Here is a 24,142-nt window from a genome sequence, read left to right as displayed (position 1 = left end):
CATTGGTTTTTAACTATGGTCATTGGGAACATATTAGTCTTAATATAAGTTAGGTGTTTTCTTAGGTTTCTAAATACGTTTTAGGTGCCTAGGACAACAGATGAAGGTCCTACCATGACCTAAAATATCACATTTTTCATAAATTAGAAAATGTTGCACATTACAACAAAAGCTTCTTAACAATGTTTGCAAAAAGCTTTCATCTTTTGCATAATAACCTCCCAATAGTCACAACCTTCGAAAATCAGTTGGATTAATTAGAAAAGGTCTTCATATAGCCCTTTCAAATTGGTGGAAAACATATGTTGTAATTTTTCAATTGAAGTCAATAAAAAGTCCCTATTTTCGTTGTAATTGGACTGCAATAGGTGTGTGTATAGATTGGTATGAATTGGTGAAAGAAAAAGTTTGATTGAATCAAAATTTAGGATGATCTAGGAAGGAAACATAATTGGTTTGAAGTGTTGAAGAGGTTTGAGTCAAAAGTTATCATATAATTTCTCTTGGGTGCACCAAAGCCCTCCATTCATTGGTAGTTTTTGGCAAAAATACCCTAACTTTATTTTCCACTGTGGGGTTTACTTTCGACTTAGGAAAATCAAATTTAGTAGAGTGTAATATAGGGTGGTTCTAAAAGGATGGGAAATGGTATTTAAATTTTCTATTTCTGTAACCTAGCCCTAGGCCAAACATTTCTATGTGTTTGGTTCATATCAATAGAGATTGAAGTGATAGAAGCATTTCGGGGATGGATAAATCAAGTTTGATGGTGGATTATAGTATCATATAGATCATTCCAAGTATCTCAATTGGTGAATAATCCTTGACATTTGATTGGTGAGGACTTCCTTCAAATACCTAGCCAATTAGGCCCAAATAGGGTTGTTGGTCCACTTAGGGTTTGGTATTCATCCTATTGGTTGGAAGTTTGAAACCTTGTAGTCTAAAAATAATTCAAAAAGGGTTTCATAATATCCACTTTTTTTTATAGATCCTTCGGAGAAGTTTCTAAGTAAGATCAAATTTCTCATTTGTAGGGCTAATAGGCTACTAGGCCTAAAAGCTAGAATTACTTTCTAAGCTTTTGGGCATAGGCTAGATTGTTGTATCCCACCACTTTAAGACTAGTGGATGTTTTGAAACCTTTCCATTCCCCTTTTAAACACCTAGGTTCCCATTTCAAGAAATTAGCAAAAATTTGGTGGTGTTTTCCTAAATGACTTAGTAGTACTTTAAAGGAGTGCCTAGTTGATGTTTTATAAGTAGGATTTGACAAAGGTGTAAAGCCCTTTGTCAAGCCCATTTTGGATATAGAAGAAGACATAAGGCCACACCACATCAATGTTTCCTAATCAAGGGAGAGCTTTGCATCACAAACCTAAAGAAAATAAATTTTGCTGGAAGAAAGTGGGTATTTAGAAAAAAGCTAAATGAAAAAGGTGAAGTCACATGGAACAAGGCAAGGCTAGTATGCAAAGGATATACATAAGAGGAAGGTGTTGACTATGGGGGAAAATTTTCCCCTATATCAAGACTAGGAGTTAGAATAGTGCTTGCATATTCTTCTTATAAAGAATTTAAGGTATATCAAATGGATGTCATATATGCATTTCTAAATGGGATACTTGAAGAAGAAGTATACATAGAACATCTTGAAGGATTTATGGATCATAGTAAGAAGAATATGGTCTGTAAGATGTAAAAGGATATATATTGTTTAATATAAGCTCCTAGAGCATGGTATGAAAGACTCCATAACTATTTGGTGAAGATTGGATTTGTGAGAACAAATGATAATAACAATAAGTATTTGAAAACTGGCAAGAATAATGAGGTATTGTTATCTAAATTTTTTCTTGATGATATCATATTTGGAGACAAGGAAGCCGTTGGTGTGATTTTTCATAATATAGAAATTTTTTGATATTTGGGTGAAAAATCAGTTAAGTCTTTGTTTCTAGCAGATTAGGGTTTTATTTTTTGAAGTCTTCAAAATTGTTTGATTACCCTAGTTAAGCCATGTTCTGCGGGTTGTGTCTTCCTTTTAATTTCTTAGGGTTTGGCTCTCAAATTATCAATGAAGAGGCCCTAAGTGTGTAAAAGAAAACCATTATGCCTTTGTTTTATGTTGCCCTAATTTTCAAATTTTCAAGAAAGGTATTTTCTTCAAGTATTTTGGCAGGGCTTTTTATCCTAATGTTTGTTTACATCAAAATGCCTTTGGTAAACCTTTCATATGACTTTAATTGTGATATTCTATTTGAAAGGATGCCAAGTTGAAGTGTTTCTCAAACACTGTTGATCTTTCAGAGATCAAGGGTTGGCGCATCCCCGCATTATAGAGTTGGAGGTCTTTAAGTAATGTAGGGAAGCACATTTGCGACACATAGCCCCTGATGGTTTATGTGATCTAGTATGCTGCAAAAGCTCTTATGTCAGATTTGTCAAAAAATTTTGTAGATTTGTCAGTACTTTTGCACACGTCTTATTTTTCTGGCGATATCATTGGTGGATTCTCCAACAGAGCTATGAAGTTAATTGCCAAGAAGCGTTCACCATTGATCTATCAGAGATCAAGAGCCAGTGCGTCCCTGCACTATAAAGATGTAGGTTTTTAAGTAATGCAGGGAAGTGCATTTGTGACAAGTGGCAAACTGGGTTCGGGTATTTGTAATTCAATGTGCTACACTGCAAACAATTGATGACTTGTACTACCAGGTGTGCACTGAAGGATTTTTGGTTGCTTAATGAAAGTGAAATCTTATCAACTATAGATCTTTGAAAGATCTATGGTTAGTGCATCCCCACATTATGAAGTTGAAGGTCTTTAAGCAATGCGGGGATGCGCCCTGCAGACACATGTCCATGGTGATGTCAATTTTTGGTTTAGATGCCCGGTAGGGTAGAATCAGCATCACCGTTGATCTTGTCTTGATCAACGGTTGGCGCATCCCTGCATTATAAAGATGAAGGTTTTTAAGTAATGTGGGGAAGCACATTTGTGACATGTGGACTAGATGATGTCAAACACTTTCTTGCTCAGAAGAAAATATGAGACCTCCTGGCATGGAATGTTGTCAGACAGTGTGAGCTCATATGGCAGTTTCTTATTGGTTAGTTTAGCTAGCTGGTTGTCAATAAAAAATGGATTATTCTGATCATTGATCTTGTCTTGATTGACGGTTGCCACATCCCCGCATTATAAAGCTGTAGGTTTTTAAGTAATGCGGGGAAGCACAATGGTGACACGTACTATTTTTCTAAAAAATCCGTAAAGCTTGATTTTAATCAGAACCTTCCAATCTGATAAAATCTACGGAGGGGATTCAAATTTGAGTGTAAATTGCGGGCAACAGTTATTGAGAGTAAATGTGATTTAGACCTTATGCATGCAATTTTAATTCATAAAGAGAACCCACAATTTCACCATTAAGGAATCACCAAAACGCAGAAGGAACATTAGGGCATTCAAGATTTCAGAGCTAGGGCACAAAATTTCTTGATTAATACTCTAGTAAAATTGCAGAAGATATCATATAGTGCAGAAGTGTGAATTCTGGTGGGTAACTGCTCTGTCACTTTCTAAGTAATTTTGAAGCATCTACTGTGTGAATTTCCTAAAATTCATTCAAAAAGCCTCCCCAAAAAGAGTTTACTGGACAAAAGGATTATTTAAAAAGTTCTGTGCATGATGATTTTCTTGAACAATTCCCCTTATCAGTGCATGAAATGACTAACGGGAGGGAACTCATTTCGAAAAACCCTAGATTAGTTGTGGCAGAAGGCTTTTATGACAAAGCTAATTGGATAAGAGATGCACAAGTTTCCATGGGAGGTTTGGAGTTGTTTAAGAAATGGTTTTCAGAGTGAAAACTGGACCCTCCTATGAGCAATGTTTGAGAATTTGATATCGAAAAATTAATAGTCCCTAATGTTTTCTTTGATAGTGATTTGTTAATGGACCTGGCAAAGAAGTATGATCCTATCATGAGATGGGTAAAAAATCATTCTGGGGTCAACCTTTTTAGGGTTTTCCCTGAGCTGGTTAGTGAGGTTTTCAACCTAAACCCTAACAACGCTGCGCATGAAATCATCGATATGGATGATTTGCAAGCTAGATATGATGCACAATGAATGTAATTAAGAACAAGGCCACTACAAGAGCATGCTGCTAAGGTTGGTAATTTTCCTGTGATCACAGCCAGTACTCCAAAGCCATTGTTGAGAAGACATTTCAATTTGAGAGCTCGAGCACTGTATTTTTCTCTTTGCAAGATCTTGGGGATAGATGAAGGTGATCAAAGTCTAGGCTCTGTGGTCCTTATAATTACTCAAACCCTCCAATTTGGAATGAGTACCATTCTGGATTTTGCCACTTTTTTAGTAGAAGAGATTCACAATGGTCTGGTTGGAATAGCAAAGGGGAAAGTAAAAAAACCATTCTGTTGGTATTCATTGATGATGCATGTATGCTTATACAAACAATATACTTTCTTCTCCAAGGGTATGGAGTTGGAAACAAAAAAGGATGGAGAGAGGAATCTAGTGCAGTTGTGGAGTGTGGATATGACTTTAGAGGCCATAGATGCTAGTTATGTAAGATTTGATAGGTATTTTGCATCAAAGATTAGACTGCTTTTAAGAGGAGATAGCCCTAGAATCCCACAAGCATTATTAGAATTGGTCAGACCCAAGGAACATGCTAAAGGGCTACTTGTCAGTCATAACTGGGGGGATATAATTCCCTACAATTTTTCAATAGTGATAAGAGTTAATGGTTTCTTGGGAAAACCTCATATGCTACCATTTAATGTGCCTTAGGAAATAGGGATTGCTGAGCTCTTATGGCAGATAGGTACTATAGATGAGAGGGAATTGGTCAAGAAGGGCACTTTCTTTCCAATGGTTACTGTAGTACATGATTTTGTCTTTGTTAAAAAGGGGTGGAAGCACTTAAATTTGTTTTTGAATAGATATAACATGGTAGAATCTCATGCCAGATTGATTGACCCTGAAGGATTCTATGACCTATTAAAAGAAAGGGTGAGAGCTTCCCATATGGTACATCAGGTTTATTATCTAGAAGATATAATCAGAAATATCTTCACATTGCAAGAGCAAGAATCAAGGAAAGAAAAATGGATAGTTTTTAGTAAAAACCTAGAATTCATTAATGCTTTTGACCCCCAATATGACCCATTGAAAGATAAGAAATAATCGGGAGCTAAAATACAACCATTAATGAATAATTTTTCCATAATAATTCAAACCATGAATGAAACGAAAGCTATGTTCATTGAGGCACACCCAGGCAAGGCAGCAAAAATACAAAGAAGAATAAGTAGTAGAAATGTGGTAACTCCTGGCGAATATACATTGCAAAAAAGTTTAGGTTATATCATGATTCAAAATGTGCAACAGGCACCCTCTCATAAGAAACCAAGGTCAAGAAGTCCATCTGTAGCTAGCTCTCCAAAAAGACAAAAATTAGAGCAGGGGTCTTCTTCTACTCAAAAAGAACAATACTCCCCAAGCTAGTATCCAATCCAGATATATGATGAGGCATCTCTAAGCGATCAACTTAGAAAAATGGGAGGAGAAGGGGATGTGATTGTCACTTCTACAGACCTGGATGTTGGAGAGCCACAAGAACCTCCTACACCTTCCTTGGACCTGACCATTGCTGATTATCAAGGTAAGGAAATTGACCCAATTGTTGCCCAGGCTTCTAAAAGATTTATTAATGATGAAAATTTTATAAGATCTTGGGCCTTTGCTCAATGTTTATGGAGATTAAATATAAAGAATTTTGAGAAAGCCTGTGAGAAGATAAAGGTTGAGCAACCGAATAAACCTGACCCAGTTATTAAGGAAGAGGTAAAATCAAAATTTTTGAGTGATTTTGCCTAGTTTACTTCTGAAGCCGGGAGGCAAATAGTTAGACAATCAAGATTCCTCCTTCTACCAGAATGGGATATAGCAAATGCTATTATTTTTGATTCAGTAAGAAAGCAGAAGGATGTTTAACTAACAACTATTGAAGAAGTACTACAGGCTCATAGAGGAGTAAAATTTAGTGATGACCACCAAGCCCTTGTCATATGGTCTATAGATAAGAGAGAAGGTACCAGGATGCATGAGTTTCCTGCTATAGAACATACTGGTACATTGACAGTATACAGGGTTGGTGAGGTAAGTAGTAAACAAGTAATGGGAATGGCCTCAGAACTGTTGAAACTGGGTGGTGTTGTATCTAGCCATGAAGAAGATAAGTTTACCCAACTCAATGCTAGATTTGAAGAAGTTTTAAAAGCATATGAGGAAAGGGGTATACAGATACAGTCACTGGAAACCAAAATGTTTCAAATGGAGAGGATACTTGGGAAAAGAAAGCTAGGAGAATCTAGTGCACCTAGAATTACATACCCCTCACAGTCATTGGTTGGAGCAAACCCTATTATTGAAATACTTGACACCCCTGAAAGACCCCAATTCTATACTGCAGAGGACTTTGAAGAAGAAAAAACCAAATTATATGAGTTGCAGATAGAATTAAGAAATCAATATGAAGGAAAATTAAAGTGGGGTGTGATGTATTTGAGGGATAAAATACAATGGTCAACTTTCTTTGATCAGTTGACAAGAATTGCAACCCTCATGGATGAGTTGAATAGAGATAAGGATAAATTGACTCCTCTTGCACAGAAGTGGAGGGAGAGGAATAATGATATTACAATCATCTGTATATCTGCAGTCCAAATGCCTTATCACCAAGTTGAGAAAATTTTTGATTTTTTAAATCAGTTGGAAAATTTTGATGATAAAAGAGATTCTTTATAGAAAAGATTAACACTATTTTCCCCGATATATTGCTGAAAAATTCACTCTATTTCCTTGTGCTTTAGAATCTGTTGATAAAATAAAGGAAAAGGAAAAGTGGAAAAGTGAGTTGGATTAGTTATTTAATGAAAGAATAATAAACATTATGAGTGAAACTAGCCACTGGTTCTGGGAAAAGACAAATGAAGAGTTAGTAAAAATACAGTTATTCTATACTATTATGAGTAAAGAATTTGATGATTTAGAAGAAAGTGCAAATTCTTTAATAATGATACAAAGAGAAGCTCTAAGTTTTGATTGGCCAGATGATGATTCTTATAATAAATGGAAAAATCAATTTCTAGAACAAATGTCAGAAGATGATGAGGAGGAAAATGTAAAAGTAAAAATTACCCTCGTAGTTAGTAATGAGGACATGGAAAATCCCCAGGTTAAAATAAATTTTTAGGTAACTGAAGATGATACATCACTTTCAAACCTCATGGCTACTTACTCCGAGGATGAAGAATAATTGAAGAATCAGATCTTATCTTCCTGTTTCAACAACTGAGAAGCATAACAGAAAGGGACTCACCAAGGATTGTTCAATGTAATAGATTTTTTGTTATTTGCTTTTGTCTTTTATAACAAACATTTGTCAGTATCTTTTTGAAGACACATGTCACTTTCTTTAGCCTGAAGCTTGTTGCATCTCACACTATTTAAGTGAGATTCTGAGGCTAAAGAATGGTCTGAATTCTATTTTTCTAAGTACTATGCTTAGTTTGTTTTTGGTCCAAATTTTGAAAGCAAGTTTATAATGTATTTTTTTGTCAATTCTCTAAGAATACATGAATATAGAATGAGCTGTGTTTCTCTCTGAAGGCCATTCTAAATCTATTGTAAAGGATATTATCATTTTCAAAGAAAATGAATATAAATTGTGAACTGTCCCCATATCAGTTCTTTCTGAATTTTGTCTCCTTTTAAATACTTAGCTACCTTGATGTTGTATGAGTAAAAGCTTGTGCAATTGAATGCAATCTAGTTAGGTTGTATATCCATTTATCATTGCTGTTAATTCAATAGATTAAATAAAAGCTTTGATGAATGTGATGAGATTCCTTTAGTATTGAAAAGGATTTTGAATGATAAATTCTGATAAGAATTGCTGATAGAATTTGTTGTAAGGCAACAAATTAGATCTAAGAATTTTCTATAGACTCTGAACCCCAATGGATTAGGCACTGATCAAATTGATTCAGGTGAAGGAGAAATATCTCATAAATGGTCATACAAATGCATCATCAAATCAAATTTTACTTTTATTTCCTATAGATCTTCAAAGTTGGCCAACACTTGTCTGCATGGAATGTTTTAGCTTTAGTTAGCCACTATTGTTGAGAACATCTACAGATCTATAGAAGAATTCTTGGTCATATCTATTTTATGGGATGTGTTTATCAAGTTAGTAAGAATTATGTATATGTTTGAGGATTTTGAAATGAGAATTAGAATGAAACTAAGAATAATCCTCATACAAGTTTTCCAATTTTAAATCATCCATGGGTATACCCACACTGGTTTTGCAGAGCCAAAAGAGCAGAAAACCATCCGTGGTTTTGTTGAATTTGGGTCCAAGTACTTTGCATATGCAATTGTTAATAAGAATTGGTTGGTCTTTAGATTGTGTATGTATTGTTATCTTAGTATTAAGCATTTTGTTGCTTAGTAGTTTTTGTGCATTTTAAAACACCAATAGAAGCATTGTTCAAATCTTTTTCTAATGAAATGAAGAAGGAATTTTAAATGTCAATGTTTAGCAAGATCAAATTATTTGTTGGTTTACAAGTATATCAAATGAAGCAAGATATCTTCATTACTCAATCCAAATATATCAAGGAGATACTAAAAATGTTTGGAATGGAAGATTCAAAACTAATGACTACATGTATGGTTACTAGACACAAACTATCAAAGAATGACGATTCTATTGATGTGAACTAGACACAGTATAGATCAATATTTAGTAATCTACCATATGTTGTTCATAGAAGACCACATATTGTAGTAGTAGTTGGGGTAGTTGCAATATTTTCAACAAGTCTTAAGGAAAATAACATGATGGAATTGAAAAGATACTGAGATATCTTACAGGAATATAAGGCTATGGGTTGTATTACAATAAGAATGATTTATTTGAAGCAAAGGCATTCACTGACTCTAATTGCATAGGAAATGTACATGACAAGAAGAGCTCAAGTGGTGGTACATTCTTTCTAGGAAAGAGACTCATTTCATGGACAAGCAAGAAGCAAGAATACATTTCCCAATCAATAGCTAAAGCCAAATATGTGGCAGAAGCTTAGTAAATGTTTCAAATATCATATGGATCAAATGATTGTTGAAAGGTGTAAAGGAAGATATTACTCATCCCATGGTTATCTATTGTGATAAAAAAGGTTCTATTTATTGGATACAATTGGTTAATTATGTGTTGTCTTTGGTGTTACAAAGATGTCATATCATTATCAGTCAGTATATGCCTAGTTCACTCAGGTAGTGAAGACAGTTCTCAATGTCTACTAAGCATTCGTGCATTTTCCTAGTTTAAAAGGCAGTGTCTACTGAGTTCACTTGGGCATCAAATGAAAAGTTTCAAAAGTGAGTGTTAACCAAACTCACTTAAGAAATGAAGGAAAGTTGGATGGAACCAGTGCTAACTGAGCTCACTTAGTTGCCAAAGGATTTTTCATAAGTTTGTAGTGTTAACCAAGCTTCTGTTGGTTAAGGAAGGAAATTATTTTTGAGTTAGTTTCTATTGAGTAGGGTTGGCTAATGAATGATTTTATTATTTTGTTGCATTAAGATTACTTAATTAATCTATTGATTCTAGCCAACTAAAGTGATGAAACTTGATTATTCTAAGTTGTATTAGAGCCAAGTTGACAAAGTGGAAGATATAAGTATAAGGTCAAGTTGTGACTTCAAAGTGTGCAAGTGAAAATTATGATGATGTGCTTGAAAATTTAATGATAAGGAGAGGAAGTAAATTTGAAGGATAAAAAAAATCCTTGTGATGCAACAAAGCCATATTCAATCAGGAAGGATCAAGTACAAGCTAGAACAGAGATTTAAAATCAACAATTTAGTTGCATTCATATCAAGTCATCTCATTGTTACTTTCTAACCATTATAGTAGTGATCTAAATCTCCTAATAGAGTTGGCTTAACAGCTCTTTGCAAATCCTCTAACAAGGTGGAAATTCCATTGAATTGTTCTCAAGACCTCTAACAAGGCCACTCCTAACATGGTGATTAAATCCTTTAATAGGGTCACACCTAATAGTGTGTTTTGTAACCTTTAATAGGGTTGGCTCCTAATAGGACTTGCTTCAAAAGAGTGAAATCAATAACTAGTTGCTATTGGTGGTTTTTCCTAAATCGGCTTTCCACATTAAATCCTATTGGGCACTCATTAGACATGATGCCAATGACAAGAATCCATTGCATGATATCCTCTCTTGAAAAGCTAATCCCTTTTGAGGGTAAACTCCAAGGTTCCATATTTGTCTTGCGATGCACCATAATTTTCTTAGTAGAAGATAAATGTGAGTGTTCATGAGGAGGCCTTTGCTAGTTCCAAAAAACTCTTTTATCTTAGAATTGAAGTAAAATTTGTTCACTGTCTGAAAATATCACACCAAAAGAACAATATTTTTCTATTTTTCTATTTTTCGATGAATGCAACTCTAACAATGTAGCTACTATGAGGTCCTATTCTAATAGGGGGGTTAGTAAAAGAAATAATGAAACTAAAAGAAATATAACATGAAATCAAATGACTTGAAATTGAAATTCCTAAATGGACATAAGCTATAGAACACAACATGCTACAAGTTAAAATTTCAACTAAATTGGCAGGAAACTAATGAAAAATAGGAGAAATGCTTCCTAAAATCCACTGATGCAATCGTCGGTGAGAATATTTAACAAATCAAATGATGTTTCATTCTTAATCAAATTGCAAGGCCATAGAAAGTGCACTCATATGAGACAAAAAGCTATGTAGACACAATCGGGTGATCTCTTCTCAAGCTTGTTACATCAGCAGAATTCATATATCTATAGCAAACACCAAAACTAAAAATCACACAACCAAAAAAAATGCAATAAACCTTTAGCTCAATCACAATCTCATGAATAAAATCCACAAAATAATGACACATTTAGGAAAGAATAACTACACTTCGAATGCTAGCACCAAAAGAATAGTTTTATTGCATAATAATGATGGCCCTTCTTACATTTTGCAATGGGGTATTTATAAGAAATCATCTCCTCAATTTGTGTTGAGAGTGAGAGATATCTTGATGCAATAAAATGCTTTTAAAACATTTAAACAAACTAAATATATACAAACTAATAATATAACTGGTGCTTAGAGGGATTCCATCCATATTTTATTCATTAATTGGATGCATGAGTCCTTTACATGTCAAAACAAAGAAAGCATGAGAGAGAAAGTAGGAGGAAGCCATCAGTCAAAGTGGAAGTGCATGGAGGCATCAAAAATGGAAATTGACCCTTCACTAGGCATGTGTCGGAGTTAACTTGCCATCAGAATGCACTCTCGATGCATGGAAAATGCTATTTTTTGAACTAGTAGTCAACTAATGGTGCACCTTTGAATTGCGAAGCTATAGACGTGTGGATCTGTGGACCTCGACTAGGTCAATATCTCAAAATTTTAGTAATTGTCAAAATTGAAATTTTGGCATTTGGGTTTTGTTCATCTTTATCCCAAAGCTATGCTTGGATGTTTGCCCTTGAATTTCTTTATAATCTCAGTAATATTAGTAGCATCTAGAAGATCCAAAGCCTCATACTTGTCTTTGACCTTTTGTTTGTAGGTGTCCACTTCAATTTGAGTTTCTACAAAATCTTTGAGTTTGGTGTCCAAATTTGATAGTGCTTCCTCTGTCCTAAAGGCTTATCTGATGTCTTCATCACTGGCTACTTCCTCTAAAGTCTTTTTGAAATTTTCTACAACTACTTCAACTGGCAATAGTTTCTCTCATTCTTCATCGTAAAAAATGTCCAAGCATGCATCACTGTACAACTTTTCTGCTTCCAAAATTCGCTCTTGGGCTTGGTCCTTGAGCCTATGTATCTCATCATGCAATGTTTCCATCACTTCATTTCCATCTATAATCTTTTCCATCCAATCATCTATCATGTCTAACTCCTCTCTGGTATATACATCAATCAGAATGTGGTACCTTTTCCCTTTTATGGCTTGTAGAGTTTGTAAATCCTTACTCCATGCTCGTACTTCATCCATGATACTGAAGTCCTACCTCAAAATTTCCACGATCTTATCAACATTCTCTTGTGTAGCATGCAATAGCCTCAAACTTCCTGTGATTATAGTAACACCCTTATCCTCAAGTTTGTCTCGTGAATCTTGATAATCTCTGAAAAATAGACTGAGCCATACACCTTCCCCTTCTCTAAGAATGGTATTCAAAGTCTCCTTAGGGCATTCAAAATCAAGAGGACCAATAAATTTTCCTCACTCACTAATAACCAGTTGTTTACAAGTTCCAAGGTGTAACCCCAAAATCATGATTACACGATGAGTAATCTGAGATAAAAGATATAGAACTTATACATATAGACTTGGGAGAGTTCTTGAGAGTAAATGCACTCACCAAAGGGGCACTACTTGTGGCACCAAAGTGGTATGCCGCTCACACGCATGTCATAAAAATGGGGGGGGGGGGGGGTTGCGGTGAATGAATTTACCTCTCCCTTCTTGCTCTTGAGAAAAATGAGCAAGGAGATAAGGGGAGGGAGGGTTTTATAACCCTGTCTCTCTTTTGCAAAGCATGTTGTGCTTCAATGCACGTGCACATGAGATGATTTTTTATTTGTTTTTAATTTAATTTTTTTGAGTTTTCTAATTTTTTTGTGTTTTTCCAATTTTTTGATTTTATTATTATTATTATTATTCAAAAATTCTAACTTCTAATCAAATTTTCTTCTCCCGACCCTCGAACTATGAGTTCGAGTATCGAAAAAAGTAGGGTGTCCCCATTCCTAGTGAGGAATCGGGGCCTATGTTGTGAACACCACAAAAAATACTAGTGCCAAATTTGTTCATGCTATTTTATTTTATGTGTTTTCAACTAAGTTAAAGTAATGGTAATCACAAATAACATCTAATGATCTATGTGTTAATCATTCACCGAGCTAATCTAGTTATTATTGAGTTGCAACATTCTGTTTACTAAGCTTCAGTAGTATTCTATTATCTATTTTCATTTTGTACTGACATCTAAGAGATCTAGAATTTATTTTTGTAGTAACCAATTCACCCATCCCCTCTTAGTTACTCCTCTTATATTTCCAAAAATTAGTATTAGAGCTTTTGGTGCTTGCAGAGAAGGTTTCAAGGACCTAAGCTAAAGATCAAGATGTCTTGCAAATGAGAGATTTCCAAGCTAAATAAAGACAATTTTGCAGCATCACAAGGACATATGAGGCTATGACTAGCTAGAATTAGTGATTTAGGTTGCAAGTATATTGATGTTGAATATTTGACTCCCACTGGAACATTTTTAGTTGAAGACATTTTTGAAAAGAAGAATCAAAATATCATGATGATTGATATTACATCTAATCTAAGTTATGTTGAATTTGATGAGGTAAAAGATTGCAAAACTGCTTTAGAAATGTGGAACAAACTGAAAGATATCTATGTTGGAGATGACAATGTAAGAAGAGCCAAAGTAGAAAAACTTAGAGGACAATTTGATCAAATGAGAATGAGAGAAGATGAAAAAATTGGAAAATATGTGGAAAGGATCAAGGCCAATGTAAGTGTAATGAGAGCATCTAGAGGAGACATAAAGGAGGAAACTATTGTAAGTAAAGTGATCATAACTCTTATTCCTATTTATGCAATTAAAGTATCTACTATTCAAGAAATGAGATGTGATCCAAATAATGAAATAGGCTTAGATACTCTAGTTGGAAGATTGATAGCCTTTGCATTAGACAATTATGATAACTATGTTCCTGCTTCAAAGAATATTGATTCTACATTTAAAGCTAAACTCTCACACAAAGAAAATGGTGAAAAGTCAAAATCTAGTCAATCAGGAAGTGGAGAACATGAATCATTAGAAGAAAGTTCAAACAGTGATCTTGAAGTTTTTGAAGCCTTGCTTGCAAGGAAGTATTCCAAAGGAAGAGAAAAGTACAAAGGTAAAGTTCCTCTAATCTAATTTTCTTGTGAAGAAATTGGTCATATTACTGCTAGGTGTCCAAATATGGAAATCAAGGATGAAAAGAAAAGAAATAAGCATAAAGGCAAGGAGGACTCCAAGAACTACAAGAGCTTCAAGGATAAAGGTAAGAAATCTTGTTTTCTTGCTAAAGATTCTAATAACATGAAGATGAAATGGTATATATTGTTGTGAAGGATGAGTCTGATGATGGAGGAGATCATATGGTGTTTATCTCTCATTTTAGCAAAAATGATATATGGATTATTGATAATGGCTGCTCACATCATATGATTAGAGACAAAACAAAATTTGAGCATATGGAATTTTATGATGGAGGTAGTGTAAGATTTGGAAACAATGAATCTTGTAACATAAAAGAAAAAGAATGTATCTTGTTGACTATAGAACTTGTATGTGACAATGCTTATTAGGTTGAAGGACTAAAGCATATTCTATTGAGTGTGGCTCAACTGAATAACATTGGATTCAAGGTAGAATTCATGAATGCATAGGCCAAACTATTAGATAGGAAAGGAAATTTGATTGGATCTGGCAAGCAAACAAAAGGTAATTTATTTTATCTTGATCTCAGTGATTGTTCATGTTTTATTGCTCAAGTAGAGGAAAGTTGGTTATGGTAGAAAAGTTAATGTCATGTAAAATTTGATAATATGATCAAAATAAGAAAACATAGAAGAGTAATATGTATTCCTAGTTTGAAGAAACATGACATGGGTCTATGCTAGAATTGCCAAATTGGTAAGATGAGAAAGACTAGCTTCAAAAGTAAAGACTATCAGTCAGAAGAAGTCTTGGGAATTGTTCATATAGATTTATGTGGACCTATTGGAATAAAGAGTTATGGTGGAGATTTTTTTTTCATTCTCTTTGTTGATGACTACTCAAGAACGATGACAATGATGTACCTAAAAAAATATTTAGAAGCCTTTCAAAAATTCAAGTGGTATCTAGCAAGAGTAGAAAAAGAAACTGGTAAGAAGTTGAAATGCCTAAGATCAAATAGAGGTGGTGAATTCATCTCCCATGAATTCAATAATTTCTACATTGAAAGAGGAATAAAAAGACAAGTATTAGACCTTAGTACACCACAATAGAATGGTATAGTAGAAACAAGAAATAGATCTATCATGGACTGTGCAAGAACACTAATAATTGAAAAGAATGTTGCTCTCAAATAATGGAAGGAAGCTATTAGTACTATAGTTCAGACCTTGAATAGAGTTGGCTTGAAGAAATATTCAAACAAGACACCTTATCAGCTATGGTATGGCTACAAACCAAATGCAAGTTACTTGAAAGTATTTGGTAGAAATGTTATATATTGAAAGAATCTAGAAAAGGAAATTTTTTTGTAAAAGGTGATTAAGGCATCTTTCTAAGATACTCTTGCAGAAGTAAAGCATATAGATGTTTGAATTTGTCTACACACAAAATTATAGAAAGTGCATATGTCAAAATTGATGAATTTGCATAAAAGGGTGAAGAAGAATATAAAAAAGAACCTAAAAAGTATAGAAGATTTGTTTACTATGAACCTAATACTTTGCCAAATTGATCTGAGAGAAAAGAAGCTTTATCTCTTGAGTCCCTAGAAACTCTAATGGTTAGTGAGTTTCAAATAGTGCAACCCATGCTAGAAGGACCTGAGTCACAATCAGGGGCTACTAAGCTAGTTCAAATTGAGCCTAATGGGCTCAAGTCATAGCCTAATGGACTTGAGTCATATCCAAAAGGACCCAATCTTGAAACTAAAATTCAAGAAGAAGATGGTGAAACTCATTCAAAGACCAAGGAGCCTATGTTAGAAAGATATGTCAGAAGGCATCATATACCTGATCAAATCATTGGAGACAAATCATATGGAACAATGACAAGAACCAAATTAAAAGGTACATGTTTACTTCCTAAATTTGTGCCTAGAAGTGTTAAGGATGCTCTGGAAAATGAAATTTGGATTGAAGCAATGAATGAAGAGATAGAATAGATAAAGAAGAACAAAACTTGGACTCTTGTTCCTAGACGCAAGGATAAAAATGTAATTGAAAAAAAAAGGGTATTTAGAAATAAGCTGAATGAAGATGGAAAACTTTCAAGAAACAAAGAAAGAATGGTGTGCAAAGGTTACTCTTAAGAAGAAGGTATTGACTATGGTGAACCTTTTGCTCCTATAGAAAGACTAGAAGATGTCAAAACTTTACTGGCATATGCAAAACGTAGAGGATTTAAAGTATATCAAATGGATGCCAAATCTACATTCTTGAATGGGATTCTTGATGAGGAAGTCTACATTGAACAACCAAAAGGCTTTGTAGATCCTAGCAATAGAGACATGGTTTGAAAACTATGCAAAGAATTATATGGTCTCAAGCAAGCTCCTAGAGCTTGGTATGAAAGACTGCATAATTACTTGGTACAAATTGGTTTTCAAAGGACCAATGATAATAGTAGTCTATATATCATGGAAGGACTAGATAAGAAGATTGTGTTCGCAAAAATATTTTTTGATAATATGCTATTTACAAGAAATGATGACTTATGCAAATCATTCTCACATGAAATGAGTAAAGAATTTGAGATGTCCATGTTTGGCAAAATAAAATTCTTTCTTGGATTACAAATACAATAGAACAAGAATGGTATTTTCATCACTTAGTCTAAGTATATCAAGGAGATACTAAAGAAATTTGGAATAGAAGATTCAAGACTAGTTGAAATATCTATGTCTGCTAGACATAAGATCTCCAAAAATGATGATTCCAAAGAAGTGGACAAGACCAAATATAGATCAATGATTGGAAAATTTTAGTATGCAGCTCACAAAAGGCCTAATATTGCTCTAGTAGTTGGAATAGTGGCAAGATTCTCAGCAAATCCTACAAAAAATCATATAATGGCAATCAAGAGAATCATGAGATATTAGAAAGGTACTAATGACTATGGTTTATGCTACAAACTTGGAGGCAATTAGGACTTGAAATTATTTACTAATGTTGATTGGGCAGGAAGTCTTGATGATAGAAAAAGAACTAGAGGTGGAGCATTCTTTCTTTGTAAAAGACTAGTATCTTGGACAAATGAGAAGAAAAATTGTACATCTCAATCCACAACTAAGGTAGAATATGTAGTAGCAACAAACAATTGTTCTAACATTGTTTGGTTCAAACAACTATTGGAAGGAATGAAGGTATATCTATGAAAGATCTAGTTGTCATATATTGTGATAATAATAGTGCAATCAATATATCAAAAATTCTAGTAATGCACTCCAAAACAAAGCATATTGCTATAAAATATCACTTCTTAAGAGAGTTAGTGCAAGATAAAGAAGTCAGATTGGAATATGTAAACACAAAGGAACAAATTTTAGACATATTCACCAAGCCATTACCTAAGGATGCATTTATGTACCTAAGAGGTAAGCTAGGGGTCATTCCCTTATTTGAAATTAACTAAATGAAGTTTAGTGAATGCATCAACTAGAACCTGTTAAAGATTAATCAGTTGGTGTAGAATTGGCAAGGGCATATTGTAGATGAATCAGTACTTAAGATACATTGGTATTTATAGAGTTATTATTTTTTGCATGTGTTTTCAAAGAGGGAGAAGTTTACTATCATATCTCTAAGAAATTTTTGGAATGAGAATAAAGTTAGATATCAGAAAGGGAGAAGCTTTTTAAAAGGAAGTTTGTTGAAAGAGGGAGAATATTCTAAATGAACTTGGTAGTAGTTGTTGTAGACATAATCTAGTGAAAGGAAGAGGTCATACTGACTGAGGGAGTTTTCAAGTCTAAAATCAAATATTTCATTGTGCTATGACATGTTGTGTTCCAATCAATGCAAAAGGGGGAGATTGTTGGATATAGTTGGTTAATTGTGTGTTGTCTTTGATGTTACACAAATGTTATATCATTATCAGTCAGTATATGCCAAGCTCTCTTAGGTAGTGAAGATAGGTCTTGGTGTCTATCAAGCATTCCTATGTTTTCCTAGTTCAAAAAGTAGTTTCTACTTAGTTCAGTTAGATGTCAAAGGAAAAGTTGTAGAAAGCAAGTGTTAATTGAGCTCACTCGGGTAAGGAAGGAAAGTTGGATGGAACCAGTGCTAACTAAGCTCACTCAATTGCCAAAGGATTTTTCAATAGTTTGTAGTGTTAACCAAGCTTCTATTGGTTAACAAAGGAAATCATTTCTAAGTTAGTTTCTACCGATCAGGGTTGGCTAACGAAGGATTTTTTTTTTTTTTTTTTTTTTTTTGCATTAAGCTCAATTGATTTATCTATTGATTCTAGCTGACCAAGGTGATGAATATTGATTATTCTAAGTTGTATTTGAGTTGACTTGAGAAAGTGTAAGATATAAGTATAAGGTCAAGTTGTGACTTCAAAGTGTGCAAGTGTGAATTATAATGATGTGATAAAAAATTTAATGATGAGTAGAGGAAGCAAATTTGAAGGATAAGAAAAATATCCTTGTAGAGTAGAAAAGCCATATTCAAGAAGGAAGGATCAAGTACAAGCCAGAATAGAGATTCAAAATCAGCAATTTAGTTGCATTCAAATTAGGTCATCTCATTGTTACTTTCTAACCATTGTAGCAGTGATCTAAATCTTCTAACGGTGTTGGCTTAACAACTATTTATGAATCCTATAACAAGGTGGCAATTCCATTGAATTGTTCTCAAGACCTCTAATAAGTTTACTCCTAAAAAGGTCATTAAATCCTTTGATAGGGTCGCACCTAATAGTGTGTTTTGTAACCTTTAATAGGGTTGGCTCCTAATAGGGCTCACTTTAGAAGAGTGAAAATCAGTAACTAGTTGCTATTGGTGGTTTTTCCCAAATTTGGTTTCCATGTTAAATCTTGGTGTCAAATGTGTTCACGATATTTTATTTTATGTGTTTGCAACTAAGTTAAAGTAAGACTAAAATAATGGTAATCACAGATGATATCTAATTATCTATGTGTTAATCATTCACCAAGCTAATCTAGTTATTACCAAGTTACAACATTTTGTTTATCGAGCTTTAGCAATATTTAGTTATTTGTTTGCATTTTGTATTGACATGTAAGGGATTTAGGATTTATTTTTGTAGTAACTAATTCACCCCTCCCCTCTTAGTTGCTCCTCTTATATTTCCAACACTATTAAAATATCAAAGAACCCTTTTACACACACAAGGACAAAACACATTTCTATTAAGTATCATTACTTGAGAGAGTTAGTTCAAGCCAAAAAGTGATATTGGCTCATATGTGAACAAAAAAGAGAAAATTACTTACATATTCACTGAAGATTTAACTATGGATGCTCAAAAATATCTGAGGGGTAATCTGGCAGTGATTTCCCTAGATAAAGCTACTTAAGGAAATATGAAGAATTGCATCAAAAAGTGTTGATCTGACTATCTTACAAATTAATTCTACTTTAGGAGTTGCCTAAGGTAGTAGTAAACAAGAAGGGGAAAATAATTGATCAATCATATGAAGGTGATAAATGAAGAATTTAGAATTGACATGAAGGTACATATATGAGAAATATGCATGAGTTGAAGTTAAATATGTCTTTGGCATTATTGTCAAAGAGGGAAAGAGTATCTAAGACACCAAGAGGGAGAGATTATCTAGGTTAATATGAAGAGAGAGAGAGATCATGTCAGAGATTATCTGAGAGTTATAAATAAAGATGAAAGAGGGAGATAATAAAAATAGGAAAACATATCTAAGTAAGAACTAGTGATTACTTAAAGGGAGCTTATAATATTTACTTAAGATGTTGCTATGGATATGAATCAAAATAAAACTAAGGATGCTAATAAAGATTTGATACATTGAGGGTGTTTCTCAAGTCTGTACAAATATTTTGGTTTGTATGGTAACCAGAATTATTGTAAGAGTTTCTAAAGAAGTTTCAATCAATGCCAAATAGTGAGATTGTTGAAAACTATAATAGAAAAAAATGTTTTCTTATAATTAATGTCAAATCTATTGATAACAAAATTTTCTATCTGATCTAAGTGTCATATCTATTTCATTGATGAAGAGGATTTGAGAATTTATTCATAACAAAAGGATCTAGAAAATAGGTTTATTTATGTAAAGGAAACTACAAATGGGCACTTGATTAGTTGGACTTTGACAAGATAAACTGATTTTTTAAATCAATTTGTAAGAGGAGAAGACATTAATGCTCAAGTCTTGAAAATATGAACAAAGATAAATCAAATTCATCGGCATGACCAAGTAAAAGAGTAGAAGACTATAATTTTGAAGTATGTATCGAGAAAATTTAGTGTTGACAAAGCATCACTATCAATCGGTTAATAGTGTATGTGTCCAAAAAAAATTCTAATAGTGGCCAAGTAACCCAGTGATGACTGAGTATTCTAACATAATGTCGAGTAAGGAACAACATTTTAAATATTTGTGACAAATCATAATTTCTAACTATTTGCAGCGATGATTAGGTAAATGACATAAGAGATGGATTCCAAGAGAAGTTTCTAGAAAAGGAAGAGAAAAACAAAATGCCAATTAGATTCAATGTATTTGATGGATCTAATCATAGACCCTAAGATCCATGGTGGTGTTGAAGTGGAAAAAGATTAGAATTAACTATTTAAGGAGGTACAAAGGTGAACCTATAGTGTATGTCTTTGCATATACTTGTATGTAGATGCTTGTAAGGTTGAAGTAGTGACTGGTGCTATTGAATGGTGGATCTAGGTAGAAGTCTGAATCAAGTTGAGAAGAAGTAAAGAGTGATTTATCGAAGGGTTTCCAAGTGAATCAAAATTGAAATGAAGATGGAGGCTAGATAGTGAATTAGTACATTATATCTGAATAGAGATTTGTATATGCAGATTGAGTTGTACTTAAAATATCAAAGCTTGTTATTACTTTCTAACCATTGTCAATAGTATTTGAAATCCTTTAATCAAGGTTGACATAAAAACTATATGTAAATCCATTAATAGGGTGACATCCTAATGGAATGTCTAAAGTCCTCTAACAAGGCCACTCTAATAGACCAACACTAGCACAAATAATTAAGGAATAATTAATAATATATGATGAAATTCAGCTTGGTCTATACGTGTCAATCTAGGTCATAATCTTATGGATGCATCTAGAACATGCGGAATTGAACCTATGGAAAAACCAAATAAATCCCAATGATAGGAACTATCACATCCTAGCGATAGGAGCATCAGAAAAAGAAAAAAAGAAAAAAAAAGAAAAAAAAAAATTAATCTATAAAATCAATAAAAATAACAATTTATGATAGAAATAACAGTAACAATGGCTTTAGAAATGTTTCATTCAACTGTAAATTAATTAATCTAAAATTCTAAATGGATAAAAACACAAATATCTAATTTAACAAATAGACTAAGTATAAAATCAAACTCCTAAATAATACATTAAACAAGCATACCAAATAAAAATACCATTGTGCTTTGCCAGTTGAGTAGGCCCTTACTTCCTAGCTTCCAACATATCATTATTTCTATAAAGACTAGATGAGTAGCACACAAAGATGTAAATGGTATGGAAAATGGTTTGATTGTTTGGTCATGTGCAATTATGGACATGTTTAGTACAATTTCCTAATGATGTGGTTAAGTGCATAGAGTCTAAGTCAAAGATGTACATAAGTTGTACCTAATTTACAAAGAGAAGTGCAAAGATAGAGTATTGGGAAAGAAGTTATTGATATTTGTTCATTATCCTACATTAGGGATGTAATGAATAGATGCCTAGTTAGGTAGTGATAGAGGATAGTCAGATGATGATGTTAGTAAGTGCATAAGCCTTAGTATCCCATGTATGAATTTTTGTATAGACTATGAACTGACAATACTATTGTGAGAGTAATTAATTAATAATCTTGTTTTAATTAATTGAGAAAGCCTCAAGTCTGACTTAAGGAATTATTATGAAGATGTGGTATAAAAGGAAAGATGTTTTCCTTGATTGTGAAAGTGATCAAGTGTTTGATGTGTATTGTGATAATTGTTGAAGTGTGAATTGCAAAAAGGAGAAAAGTGCTTACTAAATGTGTGTAAGTGATCAAAGGGATTATTGGATGCAAGATTCAAGATCTAGTTACAAGATTTGAAGGGGGAAAGGTCTAGTTGACAAGATAGAGATAGAGTAATAAAGTACAATTCAGTTCTATTATTCTATTAGTAATAATATAAAGATCATTTGGATAGTGGGTTCATTGGTCTTTCCCTTGAAACTATTTAAGTAGTGGATCTAGCTGTCTTCCACAACTCCTAAGATGGTTAGCACAACTCCTAATAGGGTTGGAATCTTCTAACAGGGATTCAAAGTCTCCTAATTGGGAGTCATATGTACTAAATGTTGTAATAGACTCCTGAAAAGGTCTATCCTCTAACAAGGAATATTTCTATTAGTACATCATCTTGTAGGCCCCCACCAAGGTTTTCCCTCTGATCAAGGGTTTCCCTAGTCAACATATCTGATATTATTGTGTATGATTATCTTTTTGTAGTTTCATTTTATATTACTCATATGTTTATTGTTATATTAGTTGGATAACTGATTCATCCCCTGTCTCAAATGTATAAGTGGACTATATATTCTAACATATATCCTTCTCAATACTTATGTCTCCTGCTTCTTATATGTACACAAATTTTTACCACTTCTTTGATATGTGCAAGGAATTACATAATAAGCACGTAACAAAACTATTCTACATGCAAAGAATAGGCCATTTTCAGTTTTCAATACAACATAATGGTATATTGTAACAAAATACAAATAAAGGAAGAATTTGATCATTGAGCTTCCTATCCAAATGATATTTATAAATATCTTAGTATAAGATTTTTCTATTTTAAATTATACACCACTCACAATAGCAACAAAATTTTCTATTAGTTGAGAATTTTCTATTTTCTAGTCATTCCTAATTCTCTTTCACCACAGGCTCCCAAATAACATGATTGTAATATAAATATTTATTATTTGCAATTCCAACTTGACTATGGCAAGGATCCACGTATTAAACATTAGTTTGAGTGGAAATGAAAATAAGGATGGATGATATTTTTCTACATCTAACAAGTGTATCGTTTACAACAAATTAAGGCTTGTGGGTTTCCTCACTAGTTCTTATCGAAAATGCGACATGAAGAAATTGTGAAATCGGCAACAAGAAGATATGTTCCAAAAATCAAAATGAAATAATAATAGAGATTAGTAAAAGAAATAAATAACAAATTTTTCATATTTTAATCCACAAACTATAATAAATCCTATATATATATATATATATATATATATATATATATAATCATATGCAACATAAAATGGTAAAATGAGATGAAATAGATATGAAATGTGTAAGAATTTGGTATAGCTCTAATACCATGTAAGAATATGCCTAAGGTAAGAATGAAATACCAAGTTATAGAAGCTCAAGAGATAGTACAAGAGAGACAAGCTATGATCAAAGGAGAATGGATTAATAAGATAATTATATGAATACATCATAGAAGTGCCTTGTATATAAAGGCAACTAATATTTCTAGGAGTCATACAAGAGATAAGCATAATAGCTAAGAAAATGTCCTCCAAGAATGGATTATTCTCCATTGTGCATAAATGTACATGCAAAAATGAGAGGATAAGAATGTAAAGGTGTATCTCATAAAGAGATGTAGTAGACAAGATGTGCTCAATTCAAGTGCAAACTGCTATGTTTTCTACATGACAACTCATATGAATATGCAAACACCTAAGTGTCTACATGAAAACTAATATGAATATTCATTAAACTAAGTAAACTTAAGTAAGGTGTAAATAGTAAATACTTATTTACACAAACACCTCCCTTTAAGTGCAATTTAAGGAAATGTACTTAAGCTCACAAAAGCTAGATAATAAAGCAAGATGGTTCCTGACTACTAGGCCATGTTATGTACCCATGTACAAGATACAAGTGCAAAAGATAGATGCAATGCAATCTCTCATA

General features: G+C 33.2%; 1 protein-coding gene across 1 annotated transcript in view; it reads right to left on the bottom strand.

Annotated features, from left to right (window-relative positions):
• Positions 1 to 24,142, bottom strand: part of LOC149545374 (disease resistance protein Roq1-like) — a 173,747-nt gene that overhangs the window by 52,419 nt on the left and 97,186 nt on the right. The window lies entirely within an intron of this gene.

Source organism: Cupressus sempervirens, chromosome 7 (genome assembly GCF_028749045.1).
Source record: "Cupressus sempervirens isolate cs-2001-9-10 chromosome 7, ASM2874904v1, whole genome shotgun sequence".
In the NCBI taxonomy this organism is placed as follows: domain Eukaryota; kingdom Viridiplantae; phylum Streptophyta; class Pinopsida; order Cupressales; family Cupressaceae; genus Cupressus; species Cupressus sempervirens.
This window is presented reverse-complemented; position numbering and strand designations above follow the sequence as displayed.